A 24,812-nucleotide genomic window follows, 5' to 3' on the forward strand; every position below is an offset into this window, starting at 1 on the left:
CATTTATTATGATATTTAGATTTTTTTATAAGGACAATAAAAAGTGTTTGTTAAGATAATTTCTAAGATCATTTTAAATGTCACCTTAACTAATCTATGACATTAATAAATGTCATTATAATAATTTATAAATACATTTAAAATGATCATTAATATTTATTTAAAATATATTACATGAATTCAATTTTACACATCATCACAATCCATCCATCATTTAGAATAGAAAAAAAATATAAAATACAATTTAAATTGCAAATAGATAATCTAAATTCATCCAACAAATATTTGAGTCAGAGTTACAAATGCAAACTAATGACAAGTTCTTTACATCTAAAACTAATTACACACTACACACAAAATATTAAGTTTTAAAATTAACAAAGTTTTATAAAATAAAAACTAAACTAGGCAGACCATCTTCAACAGTCATATTGATTCACAAAAATCCAAGTACCCATCACCTATAAAATACAATGAATATATTTGTATTAGTAAAATAAAATAATATTTAGACAAAATTTAATAGAAATAATGATAAAGATGGAATATATACCAAACCAAAAGATGTAGTATCATTTCATATTCATTTAATAGTAATCTTCACTTACTGTTAACTGTAAATATATTTCATATTTATTTAAAATTATAATAACATGGTAAATATAAAAAATTAATAATATTTTAATGAAAAGTTAAAATTATACCAGATGATAAGGTCAGGCTATCATTTCTCGAAGTGTACCCTCAAACTTCTGTAAAAGATCATAAAGTCTAATCAAACACTCGTCTAGTTCTAGGATAACTTGTATTCTTATTTCATACTAATTTGATCCTAGTGCTTGTCTTCTTACTATAGTATTTGGATCCATGCTATGGAGCACTCCTTTTGCCATAACTTTTGTTGAATTAAATAAACTTTTGATCAAAACAGAGCATCCAATCTACATAAAAGTGTAAAAGAGTTAAAAATTTGAAGAGTTTGAAGATGTGTGAAATAGATAATAAAATAAAATTAAACAAACCTTACCTATAAAGATGGATGATGAGGAATAGAAATTTATGGATTACTACTTGGTGATGTGTATTAATTACTATTGCAATTTGAAAGAGGATTCTGGTTTGATTGATTAGAAATCTTGGCTTCTAATATTGCAATATGTTGGCCTTGCTTTTTAATTTGCTCATCCATTTTTTTTGTAATTTTGTCTGCTATTCCATCACTAGTTGATTGCATGTGGCATGACTAGGAACTTTTCCCCATAAATCAAATGGACTAACACCATCACCAAATATACATACTCGACTAGGTTTATCTAGTCCCATGATTTGAGAAAATATATCATTCTGATTCACTAAATCATTAGAATCTTTAAAAAGTTGATTTATTAATTCATTCATTATGAACTTTGTCAAAACATGACATCTTGATATTTATTAAATACATAATAATAATTAAAATAAATCATTTTTGCTACAACATAGTTGAAGAGTATAAAATAACTTACTAATCTTTCTACTACATCATTACTTGAGAGACTTGCATTTGCATGAGTAAAGCAAGCTTGAAATAATTCAACTTATGATTTTAATTAATAAATCATAATGAAGCATGGCCCTAGTAAAAGAGAGAAAGGAAAGAAATTAGAGATCATAGAAAAGGTAGTAGGAATATATAAGCAATGGGAACTATCTCACTCATAGTGGGTTTCTTCTTTTGTACTTGTGTACTTTCCTGAACAAAGGTAATGTAAGAAATGTCATTCGAATTGCTTCAGAAAGAAAAAGAAAACTTGCGGATTGAATGATGTAGATAAATGTATGTAAAGAAGATTACAGCTATTATTTAGTTGTTAGAATGAAAAACAATCAAAATTTGATTACTTTCTAATTTAGAGGAAAATGCTGAGTTATCAAGTTAGATTTGTTTTAACACTATTGCTTTTGTAGCTGAAAAGATCCACATGACTTAGCAAATGAATAAAATGAAATAAACTGCACACGTTACCCATTTCCAAAATGTTCTTCCCTCCCAAGTTCTTGACCAGCCTACAAAATGAAACAAATGATTATGTAGATATGGTATTAGATGATATCAGGCATACAAGAAACAAACATACAAGGAAAAAGGATCTCTACTAATAAATTCTACAAAATGATTAATCCAATAGCAGATAGTTGGAATGTGAGGCAAAATCTAAGTGCTTTAAAAGAAATTTTCCATGTTAATTATATTAGTGCCAAAAGAGTAGTGCAGAAAGGATATGAGCCGAAAGGACCAGCAACAACTATTATTCTAGAGATCCACCTTTAATGTTATTAAATACACCTCAAATAATCTCTACCAAATTACTCTTATTATATATATATATATAATATCTTAATCACTCATGTTGAATATTACATGAGATATGATTAAAGACCTTTTAAATATATAATATAGTATTTGTTGTTATTATTTTTGTTATCTTCCACTATGGAGGAAAACCCCATAGTGGTTTATATTAAGTAAATGCATGTTTAAATGAGACATTTAAATTAAACAGTCACTTAAGAAGCTAATACTTCATATAAAAGCTTCAAATAAGGAGTACAAGTTATCTATCATCTCAAATGTTATTGCTAGGTAGGATCAATTTTCATTAATATTGAATGCTACATCTATTGAACAAGACCCAGAAGAATAATGTAATTATAACTTACGTTCACCAGTAAATGCACGCCATGTTTCACCTTGCTGAGCACCTAACCCTGTGAAAAATTTCTCCTCCCACTTATCCCCCATTTGGTACCCATCTGTTCCTCTGCCCATTTGTAAGTCCTATTAATAATTAAGCATATAGTAAACAGTTTTGAATAATAACTATTAGAAGCAAGATCACTTTAGCAACCAATTGCCATCTAGAAACATGAAATGCAAAATATTAATATTGAGCATTAATAGATCAATCTAGAGTACATTCTCCTTTTCATCAAGAGACCAAACAGATGATAAATTACAAACTTTTTGGATGTATGATCTCACAAATAAAATCAACAAGACCAGTAATTTCTAGAAAAATAAGTTCAAATAGAATAAATAGCTTATATTAACAGCATTAGTATAACAATTAACAAGTCCAACTCCTATTATTTGGTGTTAATAGGAGAAATTATCATTGCAACAAGCAGACATAACTTATAAAAAAGAGAGTGCTAAGTAGATAATGCTAATCCAATCATTTAAGCAAGGTATATTGTTAGGGAATAGTATATCCCGTGATGCTCAATAGACAAAATTAAGGTGAAGTAAAATTGAAGAACCATAAATTTTAGAAAATATATTGCATTTCCTATTATAATTACCACAACCAAAAGAATCATAATTAAAATATTGTAATTAAGCAAACTTTATCACTGATATTACTCAAACACATTATTAAAGTGATATTTTGCTAGTTAATGGTATAAGCATAAACTTGATTAGATTCATTTAAAATTTCTCAAATGAAACTATGTTCATCTTATTAGTTAGTTTATATAAGGTAATAGAGTTCTCAACATGTAATTAAGAAAGGCAATATAACTTTTAATGGTTCTTGACAGCATTAATAAAAGTAGACACACCTAGAATACAACAAAATGAAAATTGCTCAAGGAAAACATTAAGCATAGAAAGGTCAATGTGGTAGAGATGGGCATGTCAATGTAATGATGCAGTACTAGTTGTCTAGCTTTGTCCACAAACATATCAAGTGCATTTATATGTGAATATTGTAAATGAACATGCTAAATTTGGTAATTTGTCATGTGTAAGAGATTGCGTATACTTCTCATGTTAGATGCTCAAATCCAAAATTAAATATAGTAACAAAGGGTTAACATTTTCTTGCAATTGCAACTTAGAGGCATTTTGCTCGCATAAACAATTTTGGGGTATGAAATCATAACACATGTGAACGGCAAATTTATCACAACATATTCTTTCTATCCTTTAATTATATCTACAGTACACATTTATAGAAAGAAATCAAGTTGGATTTCTATTTATGAATTGTACCAAGGGTTATAATCCACAAGCAATAAGATGATGTAGACATGATACTTGAAGACAAAACTATATGCAATCAATGGAAACTTGAAAGCATGTTCAATTAAGAAATTTAGTTCATTATGGTAATTCCATTGATTGTGATTGGTTGCCACAACTGAGGGGTAGTAGATGCATTTGACTGAAGAAACAACAAAATAATACATCGGAAGAAATTCTAGTATTTTACTGGGTAGTCAAGTCACAAATTCTATTATTAGGCCTTCAAGGTACACAAAGATTAGGAAAACTAAGGCATTAATTGAAGTAACAAGTAAAAGAAATACTATCAGTAAATTTACACATAAATGTAATATTAAGAAAAATAAAACAAAAAAGGAATAAGATATGAAAAATATAGAACTCTTATTCTAATTGTTAGAAAAAAAAAAGGAAGAAACAACCTAAGAAAAGATATGAAAGGCGACTTCGACGTATTGCTGGAAAAGGTGCCGAATCAAGTCTGTGCAGCGATGATGTGTGGCGTGAGAAAGAAATGTAGCGGCATGAGAAAAATAGAATTGTGCGCCCCGTGAGAAAGAGGTGCGGCGTTGGGAGAAGAGAAGATCGAAGGAGAATGAGGCGGTGTGAGAAACTTGAAGCGGTTTGTGGTGTTAGATAGCAAACATGAGAAGAGGAGTTTGAAGGAGAAGAGGAGATTGAAGAGGTTGTGTGCAGCGTGAGGGCGTGAGAAAGAAGTTTGGTGAAGGAGAAGAGGGGATAGAAGAGCTTGTGTGAGGCATGAGAAAGAAGTTCTCGCGGCAAAGAAGAATTATTAATAGACTAAATTAATTATTTATAGATTAATAATGACATTTTCCCTTATTATAAATGTCAGTATATAGGTGCCTCTTTCGATTGTTGCATCGAGGATAACTATCGGAGTTCATGTTAGCACCAATCCAGGTACCAAGATCGATCTAGGCACCTAAGCGAGGATAAAATATTATCATCAAGTCATTCAAGAGCCATTATGAAGTAGATTAGATGCATTGTTGGGAATGCCCAGAGCTGCCATGTTAGCTAATGAACAAATTTGACCAGTAGGCTATAAATAGAACTTTGGTCCTAGGAGTTAATCACAACACATGTAAATGATTTACATACATTGTATACTCAAATTCTATTTACATTTTAAAGTATGCACTTTGATCATTGTAAGAGACTACTCCGCCTTCGTCAAAAGGAGATCTTTAGTGGAGCTTTACATTTCCTTGGATTAGCAACCTCCCTGGCTACAAATCAAGTAAATTCTGCCTCATCTTTTAATTTATATTTATTGTTTTAAGTAATCTAATAGTATGCCCTTGTTGAGCTTGAAAGAAAAAGAAAAAATTTTAATTCTAACTTACAGACTATTCACATCCCTCTAGCTAACCTCATCGAGAGCAACAAGTTGTATCAGAGCCAAGTTGCTTCAAAAGTACTAACCACCATTAAAGAACAAATGGCTAGAGTAAGCATTCATCAACTAAAGTTTAAGAGGGATTTCAACAATTGGAAAATAAAAATGAAGCTATTTTTTAAAACTGACTTTGATATTTTATTAATTATCAAGTACGGTTTTGTAGCACTCAGCGATCAGAATGACAACAAAAAAGAAGAAAATCACTGGACCAAAAAAGAGCAAGCGGACTTCATGGCCAATGATAAAGTAGAGTTTCATCTGCTCAGCATTCTACTGTCCCAAGAAGTTAACCATATCGGAACCTATGAGTCAGCCAAAGAACTCTAAGAGAAGTTCTTAGAGTTACACGAAAGAATCTCAAAGGCTAATCTATCAAAACAGGATCTACTCCAAAATCAATTTACAAACTTCCTGATGGAAAAGGGAGAAACGGTGGCTCAATTACACGTAAAGATCAAGGCACTGATTGTCAGACTTAACATCCTTAGAGAAGTAGTAACAAATAGAGATTCAATAAGGTATGCTTTAAATGTGCCCAAGAGCTCCCAAATAGACCTCGATAGTAGACACCTACTATATTTCCAAGGATCTCGAGGTAAGTAGTTTAGAAAATTTATTTGCTACCTTTGAATTACATCAATCTAGATGTGCAGGCATAAGAAAGTATAAGGATCCAAACAATAATGTCACCCTAAACACGAGAAAGGTCGAATCAGATTCTAAAACATATCTTGACGAAGATGAAAAAGCTTACGTGGTAAAAAAAATTTCAAAGTTCTTTAAAACTAACAAATTCAACAAGTCTCAGGCTAAGAAGCTTCCATGGAATAAGAGAAGAGTACGATGCTACAACTGCGATGAGAAAGGACACGTAAAGGAAAGTTGTCCTAAATTAAAAGGTAAAAACAAAGGATCAAGAAAGTCAAAACAAAGGAATCTCATAGTAACATGGGATGAGTCATCCAAAGAATCCAAACTGGAGAAATATACTGGACTAGCGTTAATGGAAAGTCACCAAATAAAGAGCATTGATGAATGGGGAGCTATATCAAAAGATAGCAACAATGAAGAGGGAGATCCAGCTTCAGATCAGATATGGTAAGTGAGGTATGTCTTCTACCTCTTGATCAATTATATTCTGGTATAACCTTAATGTTTAGATCAATGTGTAAACTCAAGTCTAAGAATAAAATTGAAAATGAAAAATATTGATTTGAAAACAAAATTAGCTAATGCATATCCATTAGAACATTTTAACAAAGTTCAAATTCAAAATTCTAAGTTAAAAGAACAAATAGAATCCTTGAAAAGGAATAATGGATGTTTAAAATTTCAAATTTTAAAAATTATAATGGACTTAATTGGTATATTAGGAATCACAAAGAACAAATTGCAAAAGTTGATAGAAAATATATCTCATAGAAATTTTTGGTAAATCTAAGTAGGTAGCAACTTATTTTGGATTCCTAAATCCTATTTAGTTTAAATTAATTTTTATGAATGCATCAAAGATAAATTTAGTTTAACTTTTTGCTTACAAAATTTAATTATTTTGTATAATTAATATTTACAATTTGAATTGAAATTTTTTTATTGTGCTACAAGATAATTTTTCCACTAATAGAAATTTTTGGACTTCTCTAGAATTTTTTAAATTCTTAATCGAAAAACTAAATTTTGATGATAAAAATATATTGTAAAAATCTATTTTTTCAAAATTTTAATTTTTTTGTTCTAGTGAATCAGATGTTCTATAAGAATAGTTTTTTTTCAAAATTTTTTAACAGTTAACCAATTTTTTATGAATTTTTTTTTATCAAAAATGTAATTTAAATTTTAAAATTCTTTCAAAGATAAATTTTGAAAATTTTGATTTTTTTTAGAGACTCGTTATATTTTAATTATTGAGAAAATTTAGCCAGATTTTTAAACATGAAAAACTAATTTTAAAATTTTAATTTAGAAAACAATTCTATTTGTTCATAAATATGTATTATGATTTTAATTAATATTTGTCTTCTCTAAAAATTTTACTCCTAAATCAAATTGTTTATGGTTAAGTTTGGTAAAAATTTATAGAATTTTTTGACACATAAAAATAATTTTTAATTTATTTTTGTCAAAATACTAAATTAATTGATTAACATATCACCTTTTTGAAAATTATTTCTAATAAACAAGTAATTTACTGAAACTTTATTCAAACACTCCTAGAAAAAATTTTCATATTTTTCTAACAGTTTTTTTTCCGATTATATCCCTAACAATTTTTTTATGCGATGAAGGGAGAGTAATATAGGGGGATTAAATTTAGGGGAGATTTTTATTATAAATTTTTTATTACAAAATTCATGGTATAATTATTATTTTATTTTACAAAATAAAATGTTATGTCTTTGTTTACCCTAACTTTAATTCGGGTTGATGCATATCAAAAAAGGGGAGATTGTAAGTACTCTGGGATAGTTTTGATGTGGTCAGCAGAGTTAAGTTAGGTTATGTTATTTATGATCCTTGTGTCTAATCCTTGTATCTAAGTGTATAAGAATTTAGAAATACAATAAGTCGAGCGAAAGATGTAGCTAGCGAGAAGGATCCCACGGGAAGCAAGTTAACGAGCTTAGTGCATCTGAGGGACGAGGTAGTGTGGAAGAGTACATCGATGGATAAGAAGGATGCTCGCGGCTCTTCCAAGGGATGAGAAGCCAGAGCGGAAGATTACTCGAGGAGAAGGTCAGAGTTGAGTTCGGGTGAGCTCAACTTTAGATGGTCGGAGAATCACCCAAGTAAATTGGGCAACAGTCGGACAAGTTAGCATGAAGTTGACTTATCCTAGTGCCTGGACCAAGTCTAGGCACCCGAACTCTAGACACCCAAAGTAGTACAAGCACCTGGAGAAGTTCAGGCACCTAGACTAGGCTGGTATAGTGCAAGCGCCTCTTTGGACGATTACGGAAAGGATAACTCTTAGAGTCCACGTCAGCACAAATCTAGGTGCCCAGACCAATCCAGGCAACTGAGCAAGGATAAAAAATTATCAAGTCATTAAAGAAACATTGAGAAACAAATAAGGTACACTGTTGGGGGTGCCCAAACCTGCTCTAAGCGTCCGGAGCTACCATGTCAACTGTTGGTTGCTACTCGGAAAACTTAGAGGTTCCACTGTACAAAAATTTTGTACAAAGGTCTGAACCTTTTCCTAGCTACCATGTGTTCTTTTAAATTAAATTTTGGATCGCCTGCGGAACTTAACACGTTTGATCCAAAACTTAATCTATTTTTTCTTTTAGGTTTTGACTTGGATCTCCTGCGGAACTTAACACGTTCGACCCAAGTCACCTTAAGTTATTAATTCCATTAAATATTAATTTCCATAATTGGTTCCCAGTACTGACGTGGCGAGGCACATGGCCTTCTTAGATATGGGAGCAACCACCACCGACTAGACAAAACCTTTTATGGAAAGCTAATATTTAATTTCCTAAAATAACTTTAGGTTAACCGAAAGGACAATCAAATCACAAGGAAAAGAAAAAACAAAAGAACACAACATCGAAAAACATATTCGAAAACCTAGAATCGTAAGCCTCTTGTATTTGGTATTATTTCCATAAATAACTAGCATGATGCGGAAAGGAAAAATTACTAGTTATACCTTCTAGAAAGACCTCTTGATCTTCTACCGTATTCCTCTTCTAACATCGGACGTTGTGTGGGCAACAATCTTCCGAGATGAGAAAACACCAACCACCTTCTTCTCCTCCTAGCTAGGTTCGGCCACAATAAAGAAGCTTTACCAAGGATGAAGAACAAAACACCAACCAAGCTCCAAGAGATGCAAACTTTCTCTCCTTCTTCTTCTTCTTCTTCTTCTCCAAGTAGTATCCGGCCACCACAAGAGCTTCAAGGGAGATGAAGAATTTGGCCACCACAAAGAGGAAGAAAGAAAGAGAGGATGGCCGGCCACAACATCAAGGAAAAGAGGGAGAGAACAATAGAAGTTGTAACCCATGAAGGCACCCCTACCTCTTCTTTTATATTCCTTGACTTTGGCAAATAAGGAAATTTATTTATAATAAAATTTCCTTAACTTTCCTTGACAACAATTAATTAAGAAAAAATAAATAAATTTTCCTAATTAATTGTATGTGGCCGGCCACCTCATGTAAAACAAATAGGATAAATTTAATCAACAATTAAAACTTCCTTATTTGTCTTTGGAAATTTTAAAAAATAAAATTTCCTTTTAAAATCCCTTCATGGTTGATAAAAAGAAATTTCTATAATTTTAATTTTCAACATGTGAATAATTTTTCAAAGAAAAAATAAAATATCTTTCCAATCTACAAATAAGGAAAGAGATCTAATCTCTTTCTTTTAATCTTTTGTAGATCTTTTAAAGAGAGATATTTTAATTTTAATTCTCTGTAATAAATTATATCTTCCACATAATAAAAATTAAAATTAAAATTCTTTTTAATTTAATGGGGGCCGGCCACCTAAGCTTGGGTTCAAGCTAGGGTCGGCCACCCATGAACCAAGGCTTGGCCGGCCCTAGCTTGAACCACAAGCTAGCTTGGCCGGCCCCCTTCTCATGGGTATGAAGGTGGGTATAGGTGGGTATAGTACTCTATAAATAAGAGGCTACGATAGGGACCGAGAGGAGGAATTGGTTTTGGTCTCCCGATAAAATTAAGCATCCTGTGTTCGCTCCGAACACAACTTAATTTTATCAATAATAATTCATTCCACTAGAGAACTATTATTGAACTACCGCACCAATCCCAAATTATATTTTTGGGCTCCTTCTTATTATGAGTGTGTTAGTCTCCCTGTGTTTAAGATGTCAAATGTCCAATAATTAAGTGAGTTACTGATAACTCATTTAATTAATATCTTAATCCAAGAATAGTACCACTCAACCTTATCGTCATGTCGGACTAAGTCCACCTGCAGGGTTTAACATGACAATCCTTATGAGCTCCTCTTGGGGACATTATCAACCTAGTATCTCTAGGACACAGTTTCCTTCTATAATCAACAACACACACTATAAGTGATATCATTTCCCAACTTATCGGGCTTATTGATTCATCGAACTAAATCTCACCCATTGATAAATTAAAAAAATAAATATCAAATATATGTGCTTGTTATTATATTAGGATTAAGAGCACACACTTCCATAATAGCTGAGGTATTTGTTTCTTTATAAAGTAAGTATAAAAGAAACGACCTCTAATGGTCTTACTCAATACACTCTAAGTGTACTAATGTAATTATATAGTCAAGATAAACTAATTCTTAATTACACTACGACCTTCCAATGGTTTGTTCCTTTCCATTTTGGTCGTGAGCTACTATTTATAATTTATAAGGTATTGATAACATCATCTTCTATATGTGGCACCACATACTATGTTATCTAAAATATAAATTAATTGAACCACTACAACAAATGTAGATGATTTGACCAAATGTGATTCTTTATTCAAAATAAATATTTACAAAAGCTTAGGCTTTCAGTATACACTCTAACAATCTCCCACTTATACTAATGACTAAGCTGTCATATCTTCTGTCATACATCTGATTCCCATTCCCTCCACATGCCGATCGAAAGCTTTTGCCGGAAGGGCCTTAGTGAAAGGATCTACTGTAAAATACCGGAAATAGGCGAATATGATTAAGGGATTTTTTCGGAATTTTTGGAAATTTTTCGGGAATTTTTCGGAGCTCGTACGGATAAGTTCACGGGGATAAAAACGGGGCCCGGAAAAGCCTGTTTAGACTATCCTATTTAAATGAGGAAAAGTTTTATTTTTCTTTTCCTTTTCTTTTTCTTTTTCCTTATTTTTATTCCTCCGTTTCTTTTCCTCTTCCGCGAGCCCGAGCCCTTCTCCCCGACGCCGCCGATTTTCCTCCTCTCTGCCCTTACCGCCGGCCGGCGGATTCCTCCTCTCCGAGAGCACAAAAACGCCGGCCACTTCTTCTCCCTTTCCTCCTCTCCTCTGCCGGAGCCCTAGCACCGCCGCTTGACCGCCTGCTTTCTGCCCACCGGCGCTGACACCGAGCACCGTTCCTCCCCGCTGCGTACGGTGATCCCGACTCCTCTGTGCCGGCACCCGAGCCCTAGAGCCGACGACCACCTTGTGCCCTAGCCGACTCCTTCCCGACGCCACTGCCCTAGGTTTGGGCCACAGCTTTGCATTTCCTTTCCTCTGCCCTTTGCTGTGGAGTTTACAGCCGCCGACCACAAATTTGCATTTCCTCTGCCCTTGATTCATTCAGCACCGTCGGCCACAGTTTTTCCTCAGCCTTCTCCACTGCACAGTGCTGACCACGACCTCACCTTGTGCCCTAGTGCTCTTTGCCTTTGATCAAGTCCACGGTGAGGTTTTGTTTGGTTGGAAATTTAGTAGGTGCAAGGATTTTTATTTTTGATCTGGTTTGCTTGTGGTGTGCTTTGGTCCAGCGATTCACCTGGTTGCCAGTAGCAACGATCTTGGCAGAGGATCATCAGAAGAGGGGCTGTGAGGAAGAGGTAAGGTGTAGTAATTATGTTCATGAGTACTTGGATTTAGGTTTTTGGATTTCTATCTAATGGTTTGTTTAGAGGTAAGGTGTATAAATTTATTCTGGTATCAGGTTCGTGTTTGGGAGAGTTTAAGTTGATTTAGGTTTAGACCTAAATCAAATTTTATAGTGGAACGAATTAGGGTTCTGGTAAATAAGGAATTTTCTTTAGCTATGTGATATATATGTAGCTAAATTAAATGTGGTTATTACAGGACTGATTCGAGACGGCATCTCGATCTATTCGGATTAGACCTTTCTATTTTCGGAGGCGGGTACTTTTGACTTATGTCATTTGATATGCTTAGTAATTAAATTAACATGTTGCATTAATTGTGTTTCTTATCTGTTTCGGTTAATCACTACCCAAATCTTACATGCTTGATTGATTGATTGGTTTTGCATCTCAGGTATATTTTACCTGTTTATACATGCTTATAGGGGTAGTGATATGCCATGCTTGACCATGTTCAGGACCTAGGTTTTTATACCTTCTGTGTACCTTGATTTGATATGATTCTTTGACCTAGGGTGCACATTTCTATATATATGGATTAGGTCAGGATGTTTATATGGTTATTGCCATGCATCATTTGCATGATTGCATGCTGTGCGATAGTCCGCTCCATTATTGCTGAGCACATCGCCAGTTACATGGATCTGCACACACCACCACTCATGGGTTAGTGGTCGATTCAGGCAGAGTGTGTTGCAGCAGGGACTCTGTTAGGCACCGTTGGTCCGCTCATGGGTAGTGTGACACAACGTGTTATCCGGTAGGGATTCCTCCCCGTCATCGTGTACCGGGAGTTGAGAGCATTGCGCTCCCCCATCTATGATTTGGGGTAGGAGGATAGGTGTACTCCGACAACATCGGTCACTCATCGGAGTAGTGACGACAGAGTGCACGGTTGTCACAGCCCTACCCACTCGGCCTCACGTTTGTATGAGATGATCGACTGGCGTCAGGGGTGACCAGGACGCATCATTGGCATCATATGCATGATGCATTTATTGTTTGTGTTTGTGGTTGCTGCATTTATATGCTGCATATTGTTTGGATACCTATGTTTGACATGCATACAGGATTCCTATACCACTCGGTTGTTTGACCTTATACTCGGGACAGTTTCTCTTCTGTTTACTTGAGATGCATTTTATCTTTCTTATCGGGAGACCGCATGATTAGTGCTAGGTGTTGTTTCTTTACTTTGCATATCAATTGTACTGAGTGTTGGACTCACCCGCCTCCATTGTTGTTATTTTCGGGTTGATCTTTGTCGGGAGGGAGTTCGATCGCTAGTCCCACTGCACGTAGTGCTACTCCACTGCTGGGTTTTGAGTTGTTTCATTTTAGCTTTTCGCTATCGGACATTATTTTAGTTTTGTTTTGGACTTACATATGGATATTGTATGGAATCTTTCCGTTGGATGAACTTTTCGTATGATTTGGATTTACTCTACTACATGCTTGCCTGAACGGCAGAAGAGGTAAGAAAAATCGGATTTGGGCTTTACGAGTGTAGTTGAGTAGGGTTGATTTCAGTCAGTACTATTCTGCGTGGTTGTGTCGCCAGAGGCTTATATATATATATAAACTGCGTGGTGATTGATTTTCATTCTGTTATTATTCCAGCCGCTTTGTGGCTGAGTATTTAGTGCTTGTAGAAAATTTTGATTGTCACGTCGAGGAGATGTCTTAAAATTTTCTCGGACGAGACTCTTACAGGCGTGACAATTTAGTGGTATCGAGCCGGTTTTACGATCTTTTGTTTCATACTTTGGATTTTCGAGATTTAGTGATACCAATTTATTATTTGGTATCGAGCGGGTTATGACTGCTTTTGGTGTTCGAGATTTATCGGATACTGTTGTGGGTATTCGGGATATTTGGGTTAGCCAGGTTTGCGAGTCAAGCTGATTTTCGATATGGTTATGTTTGGATTTCCGTTTGGATTTATTTGGATTTCCGATGTATGTTGGTTTTTTGTCAAATTGGGGACTGGACAGCGACAGAACATCTCCAGACAGCAAATAGGTATGTTGTTATTTTATGTTTGTTATATTGGTATTGATATCTGTAATTTAATTTAACAGATATGAGACGATCTACTCGTATTGCTGCGAGACGTGGTGTTGGACGACCACGTGGGAGGACCACGGGATCTCTGGATATGCCAGAGATGCCCATTGTTAGTGAGCCTGTCAGTCAGGGACAGACTCAGGATGCAGCGGAAGCATCGGGCTCTCAAATCCCGATAGCTCCTGTAGAGATACCTATTTTGGCCACACCGACGGTATCCACGCCTACCCTGTTTACAGTACCATCAGGAGTACCATTGGTGTACCCGACATCTGCTCCAGCGCAGCCTACGATGTATTCAGGACCACCGCCACTTTGACCTACAGTGTACCCGACACCCGTGGCACCTGTACCCCCAGTGCCTACAGTAGCAGCAGCTGCTCCACATCCGGTACCTTTTCCTACCGTACCTCCAGTTGCCACCACTTTTATTCCCCAGGCAGTACCACCGACGACCTATGCTCCGGTATATACAGCAGCACCGGGAGTTCTTCCTCCGGTTTATTCCGCGGTACCACCTGTAGTATCAGCTCCAGTGTTTCCATCAGTTCCTACAGCCGTCCCGACACAGATCACTGATATTGTCGCTGCACGAGCTAGGATTCCAGCACTGGCCGAGTCGATGAAGACTCGTTTCACTCTTTTCCGCGGGGATCTCGATCCGAGTATGGCTTTGTCGTGGATAGAGACTATGGAGCAGACTTTCTTCTATATGGCTTGCTCGGTGGGAGAAAGCAGTTTCGCTTATCATTTACGGATGAAGCTAATGCACGGTGGGTTACTCGTTCAATTATTGGTGGCCTTAGCGTCACATGGACCAGGTTGAGAGAGGCTTTTGAGCCGTTTCTTTCCTTGTCCTATCGGATGTCTCGTGGCGAGTTTTATGAGTCCGAGGCGAATAATCGCTCGATGACCGAGTATATCTGAATTCCTCGGTTGGCTCGGTTTGTCGAGTTAGTTGCGGAGGGCGAACTCGCATGATCACGGTTATCGAGATTGGATGGTTATCTGCATATCTGACTTGCGGATTAGGGATTCGTCATACTCGATGCATTGAATCGAGCTTTGATGATAGAGTTAGCTCGGCGGGCATATCCGGACAGGAAAAAGCATTGGGTCGGACTTGAGGCGAGTCCGGCGACCCGGCGGCAGGGCGGCCTCGGGCGATCCACGACGGTCGGTCGAGTACAGGCGTCACGTAGGCCCTCAATCAGGCGGTCTTCTTCGAGGCGTTCCGGTTTCTCGTGAGCAGCAACCACCTTCCGGTGATACTCATTGTTTGAGATGTGGATCCGAGATCACCTCACCTGCTTGCTCTGGGGCGATCGGTTTGCTTTATTGCAAGCTGAGCCTGAGCCGGAGATGTCGGTGGCTCGGCCTGCAGCTTCGGAGGTCAGTCGGAGGGGCAGTCTAGTCGATCGAGGCATATCGTGGAGGCGGCCCAATCTTCTGACGTCGGCGAGGCGGCTCCCTCGCGGCGACATTTGGCATGCTTGGGCAGAGTACTCGGTGTTTAGCACCCGAGTTTTGCTTGGACCTTATTATCCGACTCGGGCGATGCTCGGACTCGGTCGGCCGGTACCGATGTCAGTCACCATCCTCTCGGTCTTATCGCACATAGTCCAGACGCCTCGTGGCGAGCTTACGCCGGCCGCGGCCCGGCGGTACCACCTCCTCCTCCGCCGAGGACCGGTCGTGTTCATGCTATTACGAGAGAGGATGCTCGGTGGGCCGCGGATCCGTTTCATGATCGATTTCTATTTATGCATTCTTGCGATATTTTGATTGATCTTGGTAGTTCGCACTCTTTTATATCCGTACCTTTATGCGGGAGATTGGTAGATTACCCTCTTGTTAGGTTTGCGACGATTATTGTCTCCCTACCGTCGGTGATACTTTAGAGCGTCACCCGGAGATCGGAGGTTGCCCGTTAGACTTAGGCAACATGATACTTACGTAGATCTTTTAGTATTGGAGATGGTCGAGTTTGATATCATTCTTGGTATGGATTGGTTATCAATATATCATGCTACCGTTGATTGCCGACGAGGGTGGTCACCTTCCGGCCTCGAACCAACCCTCGTGGAGTTTCACCGCATCGAGGCAGCGGCATCTCGATTATTTGCGATTGCAGGTAATGCTTTATCTCCACGGTTGTCATGGTTTTCTGTTATCGTTGATCGATCACGGGGCGGTAGTAGTTCGCGACTCTCCGATGTTCTGTTGTCCGGAATACGGATGTATTTCCGGGAGCTGCCAGTTTGCCTCCCGAAGGCGGTGGAGTTCGTTATTGGTGATTAGGCAACCGGCCGACATCAGCTCCGTATCGTATGGCACCAAAGGAGTTGAACCTCCATGAGCTTTTAGATAGGGGATTCATTCGCCTAGTGTTTCACCATGGGGTTCTCCAGTTCTTTTGTCAAGAAGAAAGGCGGCACCATGAGGTTATGTATTGACTACGGAGCTGAATTGGTGATCGTCAGAAAGAAATATCCATTGGATTGAGGATTTGTTTGATCAGCTCGGTACATCGGTGTATTCTAAGATTGATCTGCGATCCGGATATCATCGATTGAGAGTCGAGATTACGATATCGAAGAGCGACTTTCCGTACGGATACGGTCATTATGAGTTTTGGTAATGCCATTTGGGCTTACAATGCTCAGATGTTTATGGACTTGATGAACCGCATATTTCGGAGTATCCGGATCAGTTTGTTATCGTTTTCATTGATGACATATTGGTCTACTCTCGTTAGGAGGAGCATGCTGACATCTTCGCCGATCTTGGAGATTCTTAGGCGGCATCAATCGTGCGAAGTTCGCAAGTGTGCGTTGGTTATCCTCGTTGGTTTTACGGGACACGTGGTTTCTAGCGGAGGTCAGTTGATCCTCGGAAGATCGAGGCATCACCGGTTGGGAACAGCTGAAGTCGGTTCAGGAGATCCGATTTTCAGGGATTGACCGGATATTACCGACGTTTTGTCGAGGATTTCTCGCGTATTGCTATGCCGCCGTCTTACCGGAAAGGCGTGAAGTTCATATGGTCCGAGGATTGCGAGACCCGGCTTCGAGTGAGCGAGATTAGTATCGGCTCGGTTTGGTTTACCTACGGAGATGATGGTTGTACTTTACACCCAGCGTCTCTCGAGGTTTGGGCGATTACGATGCGACCTGCGAGTAGTCTCTTATGCTTCTCGTCGGTGAAGGAGCATGAGAAGAACTATCCAGTTCATGACCCGGAGTTAGCGGCCATCATCTTTGCTTTGAAGCTTTGGCGTCATCATTTATATGGTATCACATTTGAGATTCTCACGATCATAAGAGTCTCAAATACATTTTCACTCGAAGGAGCTTAATCTCCGACGGAGGAGATGGATGGAGTTCTGAAGGACTACGATTGTACCATTAGCTACCACCGGAAAGCTAATGTGGTTGCGATGCACTCGGCAGGAAGTCGAGAGGACTTTAGCTTGCCACCGACTTGATCACGGACTTGATTCGAGTTTCTCGGAGTTAGATCTTGAGGCGCAGGACCGACAGAGCGGGGTATTCTTGTTACCATGGTTGCTCGATCGTCGATCGGGACGAGGATCCGAGAGGCACTGAGCCGTGATCGGCATTTGCGGTTTGTTAGCGATCGAGATAGCTTCAGGACGGGCAGTTTACGAGACAAGGAGGTATTATATTCTTCCGAGGCAGATTATGCGTACCTCGGTCTCATCCGGTCTTACAGGAGCTATTACAGGAGGCACATCGTTCTCGATTTGCGATCCATCCAGGCGGGACCCGCATTTATCGAGACTTGAGGCGTTCTTACTGGTGGAACGGCATGAAGAAAGACATCGCGGATTTTGTAGCTAGATGTCTTGTCTGCCAGCAGGTGAAGGCTGAGCACCGAGACCTCTGGATTACTGCGGATTCCTATTCACGAGTGGAAGTGGGATCACATTACCATGGACTTCGTGGTAGGGTTGCCGAGGACACGACGAGGCCATGGCGATTTGGGTAATCGTTGATCGATTAACCAAATCCCGCACTTCTTAGCGATTCGGAGGACTGATCCCTGGATTGATTAGCGATTTGTATTGTCGAGATTATCGAGACTACATGGTGTTCCGTTGAGTATTATTTCGGATAGAGATCCACGGTTCACGTTTACGGCGATGCGGCGGGCCTTGGGCACAGCTCCGTTCGATCTGCTTTCCATCCGCAGAGCGGATGGGCGATCGGGCGGACCATTCAGACTTTAGAGGACCTGCTGAGGTCATGTGTTATGGATTTCGGAGGCAGTTGGGAGGACCATCTGCCGATGGTTGAGTTTGCCTACAACAATAGCTTTCATTCGGCTATCCAGATGGCACCGTTTGAGGCGTTGTATGGTAGACCTTGTCGGACACCCGTCCTTTGGGATGAGGTTGGAGAGGCCCAGTTGTTGGGACCTCATAGAGTTCAGCAGGATGCAGAGTTGGTCCGTACTATCAGACGGAGGATGTCAGAGGCGCAGGATCGCCAGAAGAGTTATGCTGATCGGAGACGCAGACCACTAGAGTTCTCTGTGGGCGACCATGTATTTCTGCGAGTTTCACCCACGAAAGGGGTGAAGAGATTTGGCTAGCTCCGCGGTACATTGGCCCTTGAGATATTGGAGAGGATCGGAGTAGTAGCTTACCGACTGGCACTACCACCGTCCCTGTCAGGCGTTCATGATGTATTCCACGTATCGATACTGAGGAGATACGTACCTGATCCGACGCATGTGCTGGCAGATATTCCAGTTCCAGTTCAGCCTGACATTACCTATGAGGAGGTTCCGGTACGGATTCTCGACCGGAAGGAGCGTCAGTTGCGGAACAAGACCATCCGGCTGGTTAAAGTCGGATGGCAGCATCATTCGGACGAGGAGGCTACTTGGGAGCTCGAGGACACTATCCGAGCTAGATATCCCCATCTTTTCACTTGAGGTATGTGTGTTTATTTACCGTTCAGCATTTATTATTATTATCTGTTATTAGTACTTGCTGATGGTAGATACTGAAATTTGGGGACCAAATTTTTATAAGTGGGGGAGAATGTAAAATACCGGAAATAGGCGAATATGATTAAGGGATTTTTTCGGAATTTTTGGAAATTTTTCGGGAATTTTTCGGAGCTCGTACGGATAAGTTCACGGGGATAAAAACGGGGCCCGGAAAAGCCTGTTTAGACTATCCTATTTAAATGAGGAAAAGTTTTATTTTTCTTTTCCTTTTCTTTTTCTTTTTCCTTATTTTTATTCCTCCGTTTCTTTTCCTCTTCCGCGAGCCCGAGCCCTTCTCCCCGACGCCGCCGATTTTCCTCCTCTCTGCCCTACCGCCGACTCCTCCAGAGCACTAACCGCTGCCCTCTCCTCCTCCTAGCCTTCTCCCCTCGGTGCCCTAGCCACCGGCGCTGACGCCGAGCACCGTTCCTCCCCGCTGCGTACGGTGATCCCGACTCCTCTGTGCCGGCACCCGAGCCCTAGAGCCGACGACCACCTTGTGCCCTAGCCGACTCCTTCCCGACGCCACTGCCCTAGGTTTGGGCCACAGCTTTGCATTTCCTTTCCTCTGCCCTTTGCTGTGGAGTTTACAGCCGCCGACCACAAATTTGCATTTCCTCTGCCCTTGATTCATTCAGCACCGTCGGCCACAGTTTTTCCTCAGCCTTCTCCACTGCACAGTGCTGACCACGACCTCACCTTGTGCCCTAGTGCTCTTTGCCTTTGATCAAGTCCACGGTGAGGTTTTGTTTGGTTGGAAATTTAGTAGGTGCAAGGATTTTTATTTTTGATCTGGTTTGCTTGTGGTGTGCTTTGGTCCAGCGATTCACCTGGTTGCCAGTAGCAACGAGCTTGGCAGAGGATCATCAGAAGAGGGGCTGTGAGGAAGAGGTAAGGTGTAGTAATTATGTTCATGAGTACTTGGATTTAGGTTTTTGGATTTCTATCTAATGGTTTGTTTAGAGGTAAGGTGTATAAATTTATTCTGGTATCAGGTTCGTATTTGGGAGAGTTTAAGTTGATTTAGGTTTAGACCTAAATCAAATTTTATAGTGGAACGAATTAGGGTTCTGGTAAATAAGGAATTTTCTTTAGCTATGTGATATATATGTAGCTAAATTAAATGTGGTTATTACAGGACTGGTCGCGAGACGAGCATCTCGATATCGGATTAGACCTTTCTATTTTTGGAGGCGGGTACTTTTGACTTATGTCATTTGATATGCTTAGTAATTAAATTAACATGCTGCATTAATTGTGTTTCTTATCTGTTTTCGGTTAATCACTACCCAAATCTTACATGCTTGATTGATTGATTGGTTTTGCATCTCAGGTATATTTTACCTGTTTATATATGCTTATAGGGGTAGTGATATGCCATGCTTGACCATGTTCAGGACCTAGGTTTTTATACCTTCTGTGTACCTTGATTTGATATGATTCTTTGACCTAGGGTGCACATTTCTATATATATGGATTAGGTCAGGATGTTTATATGGTTATTGCCATGCATCATTTGCATGATTGCATGCTGTGCGATAGTCCGCTCCATTATTGTGAGCACATCGCCAATTACATGGATCTGCACACACGCCACCACTCATGGGTTAGTGGTCGATTCGGTGAGTGTGTTGCAGCGGGACTCTGTTAGGCACCGTTGGTCCGCTCATGGGTAGTGTGACACAACGTGTTATCCGGAGATTCCTCCCGTCATCGTGTACCTGGAGTTGAGAGCATTGCGCTCCCCATCTATGATTTGGGGTAGGAGGATAGGTGTACTCAAACAACATCCGTCCACTCGGTCACTCATCAGGAGTAGTGACGACAGAGTGCACGGTTGTCACAGCCCTACCCACTCGGCCTCACGTTTGTATGAGATGATCGACTGGCGTCAGGGGTGACCAGGACGCATCATTGGCATCATATGCATGATGCATTTATTGTTTGTGTTTGTGGTTGCTGCATTTATATGCTGCATATTGTTTGGATACCTATGTTTGACATGCATACAGGATTCCTATACCACTCGGACTGTTTGACCTTATACTCAGGACCTGGTTAGTACAGCATTCTCCTGTTTACTTCAGATGCATTTTTATCTTTCTTATCAGGAGACTGTACGCATGATTAGTGCTAGGTGTTGTTTCTTTACTTTGCATATCAACTGTACCTGCTGAGTGTTGGACTCACCCCGCCTCCATTGTTGTTATTTTCAGGTTGATGCTGTCAGGAGGGAGTTCCAGTCGCTAGTCCCCACTGCACGTAGTGCTACTCCGCTGCTGGTTTTTGAGTTGTTTCATTTTAGCTTTTCGCTATCAGACATTATTTTAGTTTTGTTTTGGACTTACATATGGATATTGTATGGAATCTTTCCGTTGGATGAACTTTTCGTATGATTTGGATTTACTCTACTACATGCCTGCCTGAACGGCAGAAGAGGTAAGAAAAAAATCGGATTTGGGCTTTACGAGTGTAGTTGAGTAGGGTTGATTTCGAGTCAGAGTACTATTACTGCGTGGTTGTGTCAGCCAGAGGCTGAATATATATATATAAACTGCGTGGTGATTGATTTTCATTACTGTTATTATTCCAGCCGCCTGTGGCTGAGTATTTAGTGCTTGTAGAAAATTTTGATTGTCCGCCGTACAGGGGAGATGCTGCCGAAATTTTCTCGGACAGGGACTCTTCTAGGGGCGTGACATCTACCAGGTTATCTGCTGATGCAATCTTGGCGATGACAACTTCTCCTCGCTTCACGATATCTCGTATCAAGTGGTACTTGCGCTCTATATGTTTACTTGCCTTATGGGCTCATGGTTCCTTCGAGTTTGCAACTGCACCGCTATTATCACAATAAATTGTGATGATTTTGGGCAAACCAGGAATCACATCTAAGTCCATTAGAAAGTTCCTGAGCCATACTGCTTCTTTAGCTGCCTCAGAGGCTGCTACATACTCAGCTTCCATGGTTGAGTCCGAAACGTATTTCTGCTTAACACTCCTCCATGAAATGGCTCCACCTCCTAAAGTAAACACATAGCCTGATGTAGACTTACTGTTGTCCCTATCTGATTGGAAATCTGAATCCGTGTAACCCACAGGGAGCAAATCGTCTGCTTGGTAAACTAGCATATAATCTCTAGTCCTTCTCAGGTACTTTAATATATGCTTTACTGCAGTCCAATGTCCTTGTCCAGGGTTACTCTGATATCTGCTAACCATGCCCACGGTAAAACAGATATCAGGTCTCGTACATAGCATTGCATACATTAGGCTTCCTACAGCCGAAGCATAAAGAATTGCTTTCATGTCCTCTATCTCCTTTGATGTCTTTGGAGACATCTCTTTAGATAGAGTTACTCCATGCCTAAAAGGTAAGAAACCTTTCTTGGAATCCTGCATGCTAAAACGAGCAAGGATTGTATCTATATATGAAGCTTGGGACAGACACAACATTCTTTTGTTGCGATCCCTTATAACTTTGATCCCAAGAATGTGTGCACAATCTCCGAAGTCCTTCATATCAAATTGTTTGGACAACCATACCCTTACGTCCGATAATACCTTGACATTGTTGCCAATTAACAAAATATCATCTACGTATAGTACAAGAAATACCACCACGTTTCCGTTACACTTCTTGTATACACAAGACTCATCCGGGCACTGAATAAATCCATATGACTGGATTACTTCATTAAACCGGATGTTCCAAGACCTTGAAGCTTGTTTTAGTCCATAAATGGACTGATTGAGCTTGCACACTAGATGCTCTTTGCCTTTTTCAATAAACCCTTCTGGTTGCTTCATATGGATGTTCTCTTCAAGACTTCCATTAAGGAAAGCTGTCTTGACATCCATTTGCCAAATCTCATAATCCATATGAGTAGCAGTGGATAAGAGTATCCGGATAGACTTAAGCATGGGTACTGGTGAAAAGGTCTCCTCATAGTCGATTCCCTCTTTCTGAGTGTACCCTTTCGCAACAAGCCTAGCTTTGAAGGTTTCTACCTTCCCGTCTGTCCCTCTTTTCCTTTTGTAGATCCACTTGCATCCAACGGCTTTTACACTATCAGGTGGTTCTACAAGCTCCCAGACCTTATTAGAGTACATAGACTCTATTTCAGAATTCATTTTCTTTTGCCAAGATGCTGCATCTATATCTTGGAGTGCTTCGTCATATGTTCGGGGATCAGGTTCATGTTTACCCGGGATCAAGTCCGAAGACTCTCCCAAAAATATGAATCTTTCAGGTTGCCTTACAACCCTCCCACTACGACGAGACACTGTTTGTGGTTGTGTATCATGTGTGACACATGTTGCAGTCTCTTGTGGTACTTTATCTTGTACTGTTAGTACTAAAGTAGACGTATCCTCTCTAAGTTCTTCTAAAACAACTTTGCTACTGGGCTTGTGATCCATTATATAGTCTTCTTCTAAAAACTGGGCATTGGTGCTAACAATGACCTTCTGGTCCTTAGGACTATAAAATAAACCTATTTTCGTTCCTTTGGGATACCCCACAAACACGCGAACTTCTGTACGAGATTCTAACTTATCAGCATCTAGTTTCAGCACATGTGTTGGACTACCCCAAATCTGAATATGTCTTAGACTGGGCTTTCGCCCATTCCACAATTCTGTGGGAGTAGAAGAAACTGATTTAGAAGGTACTAAGTTCAGAATGTACACTGCTGTTTCCAGAGCGTATCCCCAAAACGAATTTGGTAATTCTGAGTAACTCATCATCGATCTAACCATCTCCATAAGAGTCCTATTCCTTCGTTCTGCCACACCATTCTGTTGGGGTGTACCAGGTGCAGACAGTTGGGATTGAATCCCGACCTCTGATAAGTAATTCCTAAACTCTCCTAAGAGGTATTCGCCACTACGATCAGACCGTAATGTCTTGATACTTTTACCTAGTCGTTTCTCCACATCAGCCTTGTATTCTTTGAACTTATCAAAGCACTCGGACTTGCGGCGCATTAGGTAAATGTATCCGTATCTTGAATAATCGTTTATAAAAGAGACAAAATATTCAAAACTACCTCTTGCCTGGACAGACATAGGACCACACAAATCAGAATGAACCAATTCTAACACTTCTTTGGCTCTATACCCCTTGGCCTTGAAAGGCCTTTTGGTCATTTTACCTTCCGAGCAAGATTCACAAGTTGGAAAATTTTCCAACTCTAATGAACTCAAAAGTCCATCGGCTATAAGCCTCTGAATCCTACTTAAGTTAATATGACCAAGCCTTAGATGCTAAAGATATGCTTGGTTTATTTCCGAAGGTTCTTTTCTCTTATTAGAGTTAGAAAATGAATTATAAATTTTCATGTTTTGCTTTGTGGGAGAAATTGGATTTAAAGTATACAAATTGCCAACTAATGCACCAGAACAGATAATCACTTTATTTCTCTTAATAATTACATCACTACTAAAAGAAACTGAATATCCATCCAAAAACAGTTTAGAAATTGAAATTAAATTCTTTCTAAAACTGGGTATATAAAGACAATTTCTTAAAACCAAATTTCTATTTCTATTAAAAGATAAGTAGACATCTCCCACTGCAACAGCCGCCACCTTAGTAGCATTGCCCATGTAGATGGTAATCTCTCCTTCAGATAGTCGTCGGGTTTCCTGGAACCCCT

This window comes from Zingiber officinale, chromosome 3B (genome assembly GCF_018446385.1).
Source record: "Zingiber officinale cultivar Zhangliang chromosome 3B, Zo_v1.1, whole genome shotgun sequence".
NCBI lineage: Eukaryota > Viridiplantae > Streptophyta > Magnoliopsida > Zingiberales > Zingiberaceae > Zingiber > Zingiber officinale.